At 40.6% G+C, this 10,953-nt stretch overlaps 1 protein-coding gene across 1 annotated transcript in view; it reads left to right on the top strand.

The window, feature by feature from the left end:
• Positions 1–404: 404 nt before the first annotated feature.
• The window catches only part of lingo3a (leucine rich repeat and Ig domain containing 3a), a 35,224-nt gene continuing 24,675 nt past the window's right edge, over positions 405–10,953 (top strand). The window contains exon 1 of the mRNA XM_079349532.1: positions 405–899. The gene's annotated coding sequence lies outside the window, so the exon portion shown is untranslated. The remainder of the gene's footprint in view (positions 900–10,953) is intronic.

The raw sequence follows: 10,953 nt of genomic DNA, 5'->3' as shown, positions 1-10,953 counted from the left end.
TGTTCCCCAAGAGCTGGCATACTGTAGATAAAAAAAAGTCTGCTGAAAAGTACAACCTGTTTTGCTCTATGGGAGATGAATTGGACTAGACAGGTTGAGGCCGAAAAGGATAGCCTAATATTTTTAAAAGAATACTGTAACGTTCTTGAGCCTTTTATTAAAACAAGTATCCATTTGTTATTATTATTCTGTCACGTTTGTCCCTCATGGACATTTTCTTTCAGTATGTCCCTGTAGAGTGAATGAGTAAACCCACCATCCAAAAGTCAACTGAATTTTAAAACAGATATCTTGTCATCCTTTTACTCACAGAGAGAGAGAGAATGAGAGAGGGTATGAGAGAGAGAGAGAGAGAGAGAGAGAGAGAGAGAGAGAGAGAGAGAGAGAGCACGCACCAAATGGAATGAACAGCATCCACCCAGCTCCGCTTTCAAACCACTTCAAAAGCACACACGCTGTAGCGCGACGCGCGCGCACACACACACAAACACACATGCCAGCACACTCATACACATGCAATACAATAACGCGAGCTTGGTCAGTCCGAGCTTCCTCCCGTCGCCGGTGGCAGCCCTCACCGCTTCCTTGAGACACAGTGCCGGGAGCCCGCTGGGAGAGGAGCTCCTGCTGCCTTCACCGCACAGAGGAGCAGGGAGCTTATTTTGGAGGCGGTAGATAATTCAACTGCAGATCCGTGAGGAAGGGAAGGGGAGTGAATGCAGTCCACTGTTGCTGCTGCTGCTGCAGAATAAGGAAGAAGTAAAGGAAGTGGGGGACGCTTACCGCTGGAAAGACTGGTGGAGCAGCAGCATCTTTCACAGACCCAGCTGGAGCAGACGGATCAGAACACCTTCAGGCTTACACATGTGGAAGGAGCACAGTGCAAGTTATAGTCCCGGGTGAGCCAACTTCACACACGTTTTCCTCCACACATTCATCTATTTACCTCTCCATATGCTGTGTGACACTTTATTGTGCTGCACTAAGAGACCATGCACATAGGTTTGTCCGATGTGTTGCTTTCACTTGCTGCCTTTGCCCGTTTTCCTCTTCATTCAGTTCACTTTCTGTGTATATCGTTGTGCACAGGGTTCTATTTAACGACTGACCTGCTTAGTGAATATCCATGCTTGGATTACCCTGACACTACTTTGTCCCCTCGCCCCTTTCTCTCATGGTGCAGCTCCTTGATCGATTTGCTCTCTAACTCACAGGGACATCGAGGTTCATTTTATCACACCGGCTGTGCTGTCCTATTGTCATCCTTGAGATTGTGAATTGTAAATCTACGTACAGCCATTCCGTCTCCCGCGTGTGTTTGTGTTACCACTTCTCAATTAGGTTTTAATGATCTAAACGTGGGCTCGAGAGGGGGAGGCAGCCTTTGATCGATCCCTGCAGTCGTCTCAGTGTGAGAGGCTTGGTGCCTGTCGTCGGTATGATACATCTAAGCCCCTGGCTGTGTTTGCTCAGCTCTCTCCCAGCTCTGGTCATGTGGCTCTGTTCAGTGCTTAGTACAGTTCTAGAAATAAGCTGCTTTTTTATCAGGTCTGACTATGGGTTGGCTTTAATCGTATTCCAAATCTGTCAGGTAACTGTCTACTGAAAAACCTACTTACTGCAAAATATAGTTGAGAGTGCACAGCTGTTTCTGTTTCTTCTGTAATTGTGAAATAAGATGATGATTGACGTTTAATTAAAACAAATAAAAAATTACATTTTATAACAATGACCCGACATTTGATAGCTTTTGCTTTAGAGTAACTTGGCTTTTAGGGCATTTTTATTGGCTTTTTTGAAGGTTGGTTGTATAGAGAAATGTCATAAAATAAGGAAGCAGTATGCTACAGAGGTCTCTGGTAGGACTCTAGCCATCAGTCTACCAGCATAGCCCTCCCTCAGAGACTTCAATGCTTATTTTCATCTCATGAGTAACAAGTCGCCATGTTTTACTTTTGCAAAGACAGAATGTTGTACCAATTACGCAGATGCAGAGATCCACACACAGTAGACTGTGCATCTTTGAATTTCTACTAAATGAACCCAAACCCATTAAAAACAAGAAAAAGAGGGAACTTGGTGAACTTGGTGTGCTGTCCTAAAATTCATAATTTCTTTGGTTAAGGATTCAGCCTCCATATGAGTTACTGAGGGTGAGTGCATTTTATGGATTGACTTTCTTAAATGAACACAACCATTATTTACATTTCTGTGTGAATGAGAATTATTTTAGACCTTTATTCTGTGGCGCGCTAAGTAAGTGTGGAAGAATGCTAAACTAAACTCACATGGGAGAAAGTGGAAATATGATTGACTATAGGACTTAGCTTGACATGTTTTAGGTGAACTTAGCTCTTGAGCTCAATTGGTACAAGTTGTTGGATGGATGGCTGTTAAGATCCCTTTCTGTTCTTTTAGCCCCGTTTCTACCCAGCGGCTCAGTTCGGTTTGTCTCGGTACGGCACGCATTTTGTGACATTTCAATAGACTAAAGCTGGGAAAGATCCCCAAATTACTGACCCATACCGCCCCACTTTTTGGTACTCTTGTGTTGGGGTGCCAAGTATATTGATCTGACCCTAAAAGGTGGAGCTCAACACTGCAGTTCGTTGATTGGTCCTGATTGTCCTGATATCAAGTGGCCATAGCGCAATATACTATTAATTTATTTCTCCTCTCCTTTAATTTCCCCATTGCTCTCTCTTAAATTAGTGAGTCATCAGCGGCGTTCATATATCAGGAGTGGCGCACCGCCACTGCTAAATGCATATAGGGGGAGACACTGCAATGACAAAGTGGTTGAATTGCTGGATGTTGGTCTTTGTTTACTGTGTCGCGTTTTTCTTCTTTGTTGAATTTATTAGCGGTGTACACTGTGTCGCACTGATAATGACGTAGCTGACGTGGCTGTCGGCATCCAGCTTGAACGCCGACCACCAAACTGTACTGATCCATACCAGACGGCTTGGTGGAAACGGGGCTTTTGAAGTCTCATTGAGAGTTAGGAACTCCCAAAGACTTTGTGATGTCCATCTTGGCTGCAGCAGTTGGTGAGAAGAATTTGCTTTCAATTTTCCATTTTTTGAGATTAAATGTATTTTCAGAAAAGAGTTGAACAAACATTGTTATGCAGCACATCACCAAAACATCATAGTCTGTTGCATGCCTGATGAGAGCCACAGTAGCTTTTACTGTCTAAAAATTAAGAGGAAAAAACAAGCATCGAAGAGAAGGCAATTATACGACAGCTCTTAATGGTACCCGAGGTGCCACTTAGCCTCCCTATTTGCCAGATTTATGTGTCAGTAATGAAAAGTGTGCTGACGGGTCTATGTGCCCCTCAGAGTGCTTTGTTGAATCAGTTAGTCTTGTCCATTACTACACCTACACTTACCTCTTCCTTTGATCCTTTCTGTAGCGCATAAAGCTGTCAGCCGTGCTCAATTGTGACATAACCTCCGCTTTACTCTGCCAATGGCCAGCCTCATTGTTTTTCAGCTCTGGAGTATTTATGAGGGCTGTAAAAGCAGAGTTGCATCTTTTGTCAACAGGGTGAAGGCACTGAAGCTCTTATGGCGAGGGAAGTAAGGAGCGAGGGACGAGGTATTTTGTTTCAAGAGTTGTGCCGGAGGAAAAGGAGAGTGGAAGTCAGATACCTGTAGGCACGCTAACATGTCGGCTGTCTCTGTTAAGTTGTCCAGCTGGAACGATCACAGGCCAACGGTTGCTGGCTGTCCTCCCGCTCCCTGACTGCTGTAATGCCATTACAGACATTCAGGAAACCTCAATGCACAGCTTGGAGAGCATCTGGTCCTTACAAGTCATCTATTCACAGACAGAGATGCTTCATTTGACAATCATGATGATAAAGTAATGCTGACCATGTTTATGCTTGCAATGTGTTCATTTGGATTGATTTCAAATAGCTATTTTAGATTTTCCTTTCCCCAACAAATGTATCATTGTTCACATTTGTGGGTTTATCTTCACCTATTAACTGATAGAATAGAAAGCCAAAGTAACTCTTATCCTGGAGCTTACTGTAGTTTTCTATTTAAACACTTATCACCTAATTAGGATGCCATCGTTCATTGCCGCTTGCTCTGAGTCATCAACCGTGGCCATCTGTAGCAATGGGATTTAAAAGCATCACCATACTTTCTCAGGTGGATGAGACCTGTTGTTGTGTCGTATAGTTGGTTGTGATGTTTATTCAATTTTTCACTGCCATGCCTATCACAGTCCAAATGACCTGTGGCTCAAGTTTGAATGAATTCAGCATCTATGCTGTGATAATATCAGATCTCCACAAAGTCAGATTGTGGAACAGTGTCCGAAAATCTCTGCACTTATAGCTAACCTTTTCAAGCATTTATCCTTTACTTTTGGATCAGTGTCAAACACGTATCATTTCCTTTTAGCTAACCATCAACAACTTTTTCTATTTCTTTTATTCTTTTTTTCCCCTTCATTTTAAGATGCAAATCAAATTTTAAAAAATCCATCACTTTTACTGCTACAATATGTGGAGTTCAGCTTTTTGGTGAAGCTGACAAAAATGTGGATACACTTTTTTAATTGTATCATGATAGTTGTCAAATTCCTTCGCTTCCTTGCAATTTTCCCCCCCTGACACCTGCAGCAGACCTTGCTCTAGTATCCCCAGTTAGCAACCACTCCTTAGAGAAATATCAGCTGCATGACATAACGTAAACATAATTCCTTTTGTAAACCATGCTCTTAACCTATACCTGAAGTAGGTCGAGGCTTTATACAAGTTAGTGTCACAGTGCAGCAATGAGTGCTATTTATCAGAGCCATTGTGCACCTACAATAACTGCAGAGTTCTGTTCTGTTATTGAAAACCAACAGAATCCACTAAAAAAATACATTAACCTGATTAAAGAGCAGTTATAAAAGTGCTTTGACGTTGGAGAGAAGTAATCTGTTTTGAATCTTTTCTAACCATCTCTAATTTAACACTTTATTAAGCATCATCATGGCTGTCTAACTCTCCTCTAATCTGATATTTGCATTTCCTGATGATTTGACTCTAGCTTGCTCTCTCTTAGTATTTCACATACAGTCAGTCATCACTCATCAAATGTGTCCTGTTTTAGCAGAAGAAATGTTCAATTGTCTATTTATTTCTTAGGGACAGTGCATATTAATGAACAGCTGTAACGATTACGGCTGTGCAAGATGCCAAGATTATAGCAGAAGTGCTAGTTTCCATCTGTTGTCCCTAGGCAGGTAACAGAGAACAACACATTACAAATACAAAACAAATACAAAGGCACAAGTGACACAAGACAATAAATGAAGTCGAAGGTTAAAAGTGGTCAAAGAGTTGACGTTATTGGATCGGCCCAGGAGGACTGCAGCCTTGAAGAGGAAGCTGAAGGTTGAGAAACAACAGTAGTTGCTCTTTGGATGCTGCATATTTCATTTCTACTGAAGTCTCTGGATGAAAGAATGTGTGATGGGATGGCTGTGCATTACATAAGTACTAAAAGCAGAGCCAAGGATTCTCATGAGTGTATGTAGGCAGTGCTGACACAGTTACAGTAAAAGGATTTCAGAAACTACTACATCTTTTTCTACTTACATAAGGTTACTGCCAATAGGGGATGGCCCTCCACAATGTGAAGCAAAAGAGACAGTCAGACTCAGTGGTTTGGTTCTCAGGATTTTAATTGTGTGTCTTTGAGTGAAACAGAGACCTAAGTGTCTGGACCCCGAGTTGTGTTATGGGATGGAGAGCAGGGTATTTGAGGAGTTTATATACTTGTCACTCTCACCGCCTCATTTCATTTTATATATTTCTATTGCTGCTGGCAGCTCGAAGCACTGAGGCTGGCCAGTCATAAAACAATATTCTCCACTATGGATCGACCATTATGACTGAGATTGCAGGAGAAAATAGAGTTTAAGGCTCCTGCTGCTTAGGAGAGAATCCTCCCATCATAAGAGCAGATTGAAATGAAGGCCAAAGATTTAGTTTCGTAGTTTTGTTAACCCTGACAGGAGAGGATGATAAATGATTGATTTTGACTGGAGTAAGCTCCAGCTTCTAGAGAATAAATCTCCTTCAATCAACACCATCATGTCAAGACAGTGAAGCGCCCATCTCCCTTTGAAGGGATGCACATCAGTGACATGTCGCTATTGTTTCACATTTTTCAGTTGTTGGATTGTTGCAAGTTTTGTACTGTGGGGGGAATGTGTCACCGATTACCAATAGTTCAATAAGCTAAAATAAACGAATTCTATTTTGCTAAAATATTATGCAGAGGTATCCATACGGCTAACAAATGCCTTAATGTATCGTAATCCTAATGATATTATCCTAATAATTATTTTATATTGTGAACAAACTGTTGTGCAAAGCACACACTCCACTCAGCTGCTTTCCTTCATGTGTTGCAGACAACAGTACTGAGGCTGGTAGTCAAAGTGAGCTCCACTGGACAAACTATTTCATGAAAACATTAATTTCTTGAAGTTTTCTTTGCATTTATGAGATAGGGCAGCTCGAGATAAATAGGAAACGTCAGATAGAGTGTGTAGAAGATCACATGCATAAAATTGTAGCTGATCAGGAGCTGAGTCTGTGACCAGTGCAGCGAGGACGGTAGCCTCTGTGCATTTGTACCCTGCTCTCCCAGCGAAGCTGAACTGACAGTCCTTGAAAAGAAAACTTTCAGTTTGTAATAGTTCCGTTTAGAGGCCGTACTAAGGTTAGCTGTCCCAGCTCTGAGGACTTCATGTTGATGTGTTACTTTGCAAGACACTGAACCCCAAATTGCTTCCCGTAGCATGACCTGCAGTGTGTACATGTGTATGAATGAGATTAAGTCATAATGAGGGGGGTTTAATTGCATCCTTTGTAATCAGTGGGTGATTGGGTGATTTTGTATAAAAGGTGCTTTCAGTGATGAAGACTAGAATAGTGCTATACAAGATTAGTCTAGACTCTATACCATTTACTTTGAACTTGATAAAAATCCTACTTGGTGTTTGTTTTGATGGCTGGACTGATTCATCCTTCTCAAACAAATCTTCAGTAAATAACAGCGAATTATGGAAAAATATGATGATTGGCTTTTCTACCAATTATCTTCTTTCTGATGTTAAATGCTTAAACACTCACTCTCTGGAAAGACATTTGAAAACTGCTTTAAAAAGTCAACATGGTGACTACAGGGTGAACTCATTCCTGTCCTGTCCTCACTGTGCACTCTGCTTTGTCCCTAACTGTCCTCAGTCGGCCCATGATACGGACAGGATTCACACGGCAGCATTGCTGTCAATGATGGTCTAATGAGCTGTGAGCTGGAGGAGGCAGATAATCAGACTAAAGGGCATTTGTACTGCAGTGTATCCTTATCAGCTTCTTTGATCCCTGCAACACTCAGCACTGTCTTCACAAACACATCACAGCACCTGATTTATAAACAAAGTGTCCGCAGTCAAATCATTGCAGCTTCATCAGGAAAGCCTTACAACAGGATTCAATTAGAGATATACATGACGTAACCGTTCTGTAACTATTAAAAAAAAAACACTTGTGTAGAGCATCAAAGGCCACTTATTATTTTCATCCTCATAATAAAATCCTCTCTGTCTCCTCATCCAAATGATTTTTGAATTGTTTTGCTCCTTTATATGAAATAAAAACAGCTTGGTCAGCTTTTAAAATGTTAGGAAAGTTTCTTAAACACAGTTTGTTAAAAAGCTGAGTTCATCTATTTCATATAGAACTTTCACATCGTTAACTACATATTTCCAGAACTATTTGCCAAAGTTTCCCTAAAAGCTTTGATAGAATCAAACTTTGAATCCCTGAATTCATACATATATTAATCCACTTGAGTTATTTACGTATTCTTGAAAGGGTATCAGCCTGTTATTGAGCACATTGGCAGCAGCTGAGCCAGGCAGACATGGCCGACTGTATCTGCGAAGAGCCAGCTGTGTCCTGCGGGTCGACTCAAGTTACACACATCTTTCTAACCATTCCTCCACGGGCCCCGCGCACGAGATAGCTCTTTTAATCAGCTCTCTTCTATTATGTAATTATGAACCAAATTAGATTAACGCAGAACATAGAGTGTGTTTCTGGTTTAAGACTGAGGTCGGAGCCAAAACACACACATTTACCATTTCTCTTTTTCTTGTCAGCCCTGAAGCTTTGCTCGCTTATGTGGGATTTGAGAAAACATCCTGTGATTGAAACGAGAGGTAATTAAATTTAGATCCCTCTAGACACACACGCACACCTGAACACTCATACACATCACTCGTCTCTCTGAAATAATTTGTAAACAATTGACAATCATCGATTTTTTTTTTTCATAAATATTCCCATCATTCCTGAAATTTGACTCTGATGAACTGAACTTGTTGAGGTAGATGCACTTGACTCTAATAAACGCTATCATTTGATCGTTCAGGTGTATTTAAATTCTGATGCATATAGCCAGATTTTTTTGTGGAGATGTTGATCGTTTAGAATAAGTGTGATTATTTGCGTAGAAATAAACGTTCCTGCTGCACTCGAGATGCACGACTGTGTTTTTTTTCATAGAGCTCGCTCAGATTTTGTCTGCATGCCTCTCTTGTCCTCATTAAGAAATGGGTCCCTGAACCTTGTGAACCTATTTTAAATATCCCAGTGAGCCATCGGTTTAAATGAAGATTAAATATTCATGCCTCTTTGCATCTTCATATCAGTCATTAACCCATAATACTCCTCTCTCTCTCTCTCTCTCTCTCTCTCTCTCTCTCTCTCTCTCTCAATCAGATAATCAGTTGATCAAACCAATCTTCCTGAAGTGGTGATCAGTAGAAGTGATGGATGAGATTGAACTGCTCCATGTCGCTGTTTGTCTTAAATTTGACGTTCTCATTTCAGTGTGCTCCTTTGCTCTATTCCTTTAAAAGCTTCTATGTGCATTTGGTTTCTCGTTTCTCGTTTGATTCCTGGAAGAAAAGAGGAATGAAACTAAGGAGTAAAAGATCTGTCATTCTTCAGGTGATCTGTTCTATTTCAAAATGTTGGAATAATTAGATTATTCTTAATCTGCAGGATAGTCAGATGAGATCAAAGTCCCAGATGTTTGTGTGATTATAACAAGGCTGTGTGATTAATCACAAGTCACAAACATCTGAATTCATTACAATAAATGAAAACTTGTGTATATCAGCAGGTAACGTTTTCTAACTCAGCTTGCACACTTGTCATGTCAGGAGTCACAGTTGTACTGCAGTTAGCTGAAGTTTGTTTTCCTCAGATTAATTGCTGCCATTGTAAAGGTGAGGGGGGAAAAATTTTGAAATTGGTTCTGGTTTCTGGAGGGAAATGTTGCAAAAACAGGTCCTGCGTAAAACGTACGACAGCAGATAGACATGCACTCCGTGACATATCTATGTCTATATGTTATATTTGTGAATGATCAAACATATTACAATATAATTATTATATATTTTTAACAATAGATGTTTCATATTATGACAGAGTTTTCTTCTCCATCAGTCAACTGGTTCAGGCAAATGTTCTCAATTCTCTAAGTCATTAGATGACAGGCTGTAATAGATCTTCCTCACTGGTTGACTGCTGCAAGGCACTGAAGAGATAATCTGTATCAACATTAAAGATTTTCATCACCAGAGGGATTCCATCGCATGGTGTCCTTACTTATGTCTCGATAATGTGGAGTTCACTCTGAGGTCAGAAATGTCTTGTTGTAATTTCTGTGTTCATTAGTGTTTTAGAGCTGGTAGCTGGAAGGTGTTACGACCATCTGCCTGCTGACAAAAAGGTAACACCGTACTTCATTATTGAGCTGTTAATTGGTGCTGTGCAGCTATCTCCAGGTGACCTTTTAGTTTGATGAGAAACAGAGGTTTTTCTCTCTGCATATTTTGCTTAGTAGAATTTTGAACTTTTGATATTTCAGGACTTAGACGTTGTGCGTGTGCATGAACTATAAGATATGAAATAGTCTTTTCATGCTGCCTCACAGGGAGGAGGCCGACATATTTGTGTAAAAACATAAAAAAGTCCCAGCCTGAAAGGAAAAAATATCTCGCTGCTTTGTTTCTGCATCATTTGAACTAATAAATCTGCAGCTGTATGTGTTCATGCGTAACTGTGACAGATGGGTGTGATGAGATTGTGCTTAACAGACTGTGGATCCTCTCCCTCCATTGCTTTTTTTCCTCTTCCTCACTCTCTCTCTCTCCTGCTCTCTTTTGGAACATAAGGATTTCGTCTGCCTGCCAGAAGTTGTCTGCTGTGAATCTCTGCTTTAAACGGACTCACTGCAGTGGCCAGTTTCTATTCTTTCGTTTGGGCCATCACACAGACTGTACGCTTGTGAAAGAGTTGAACGCTGTACTCATTCTGTTTTTATGATATATAATCTGTCAATCATGAGAATGTGTGCGTGCCGCTGTGAACACAAACCCATCAGTTGAGTAAAAGATGTGCTTTCTGATCACAGACTGTTCATGAGAAGTTGATGTTGCCTGCTTTATTCAGCAATGACGACATCTCTGGGGAAAAAACCCACAAAGAACTGGAAGACATATTTAATTAAAAAGTTCCCTTTGACTCTTGCATATAAATCCTGATTTCTGCTAATTACAACAATAACTATTAAAGTACACCAGCTGAATCCTGCCCCTGACACTTGAGAGGATTGGATGGACTGTATACAGTTAATTAATACATTATGGAGAAAACCTTCTCACTTTGTCTTCAAATGGAAGATTTGGTTATTTAGGGTCAAGATGAATTTGTGGACTTTGCTAGACAGGCAGCAACTAGTCAGTAAGAAGGTAGCCACATACCATGCTTTATTTTCCATTTGACTTAAAATGGGGCAACAATTGACAAACTTAAAATCGTACTGTTTAAAGAAAGACTAATAGCATACACTCATGAGA

Source organism: Symphodus melops (genome assembly GCF_947650265.1).
Source record: "Symphodus melops genome assembly, chromosome: 8".
In the NCBI taxonomy this organism is placed as follows: Eukaryota; Metazoa; Chordata; class Actinopteri; order Labriformes; family Labridae; genus Symphodus; species Symphodus melops.
This window is presented reverse-complemented; position numbering and strand designations above follow the sequence as displayed.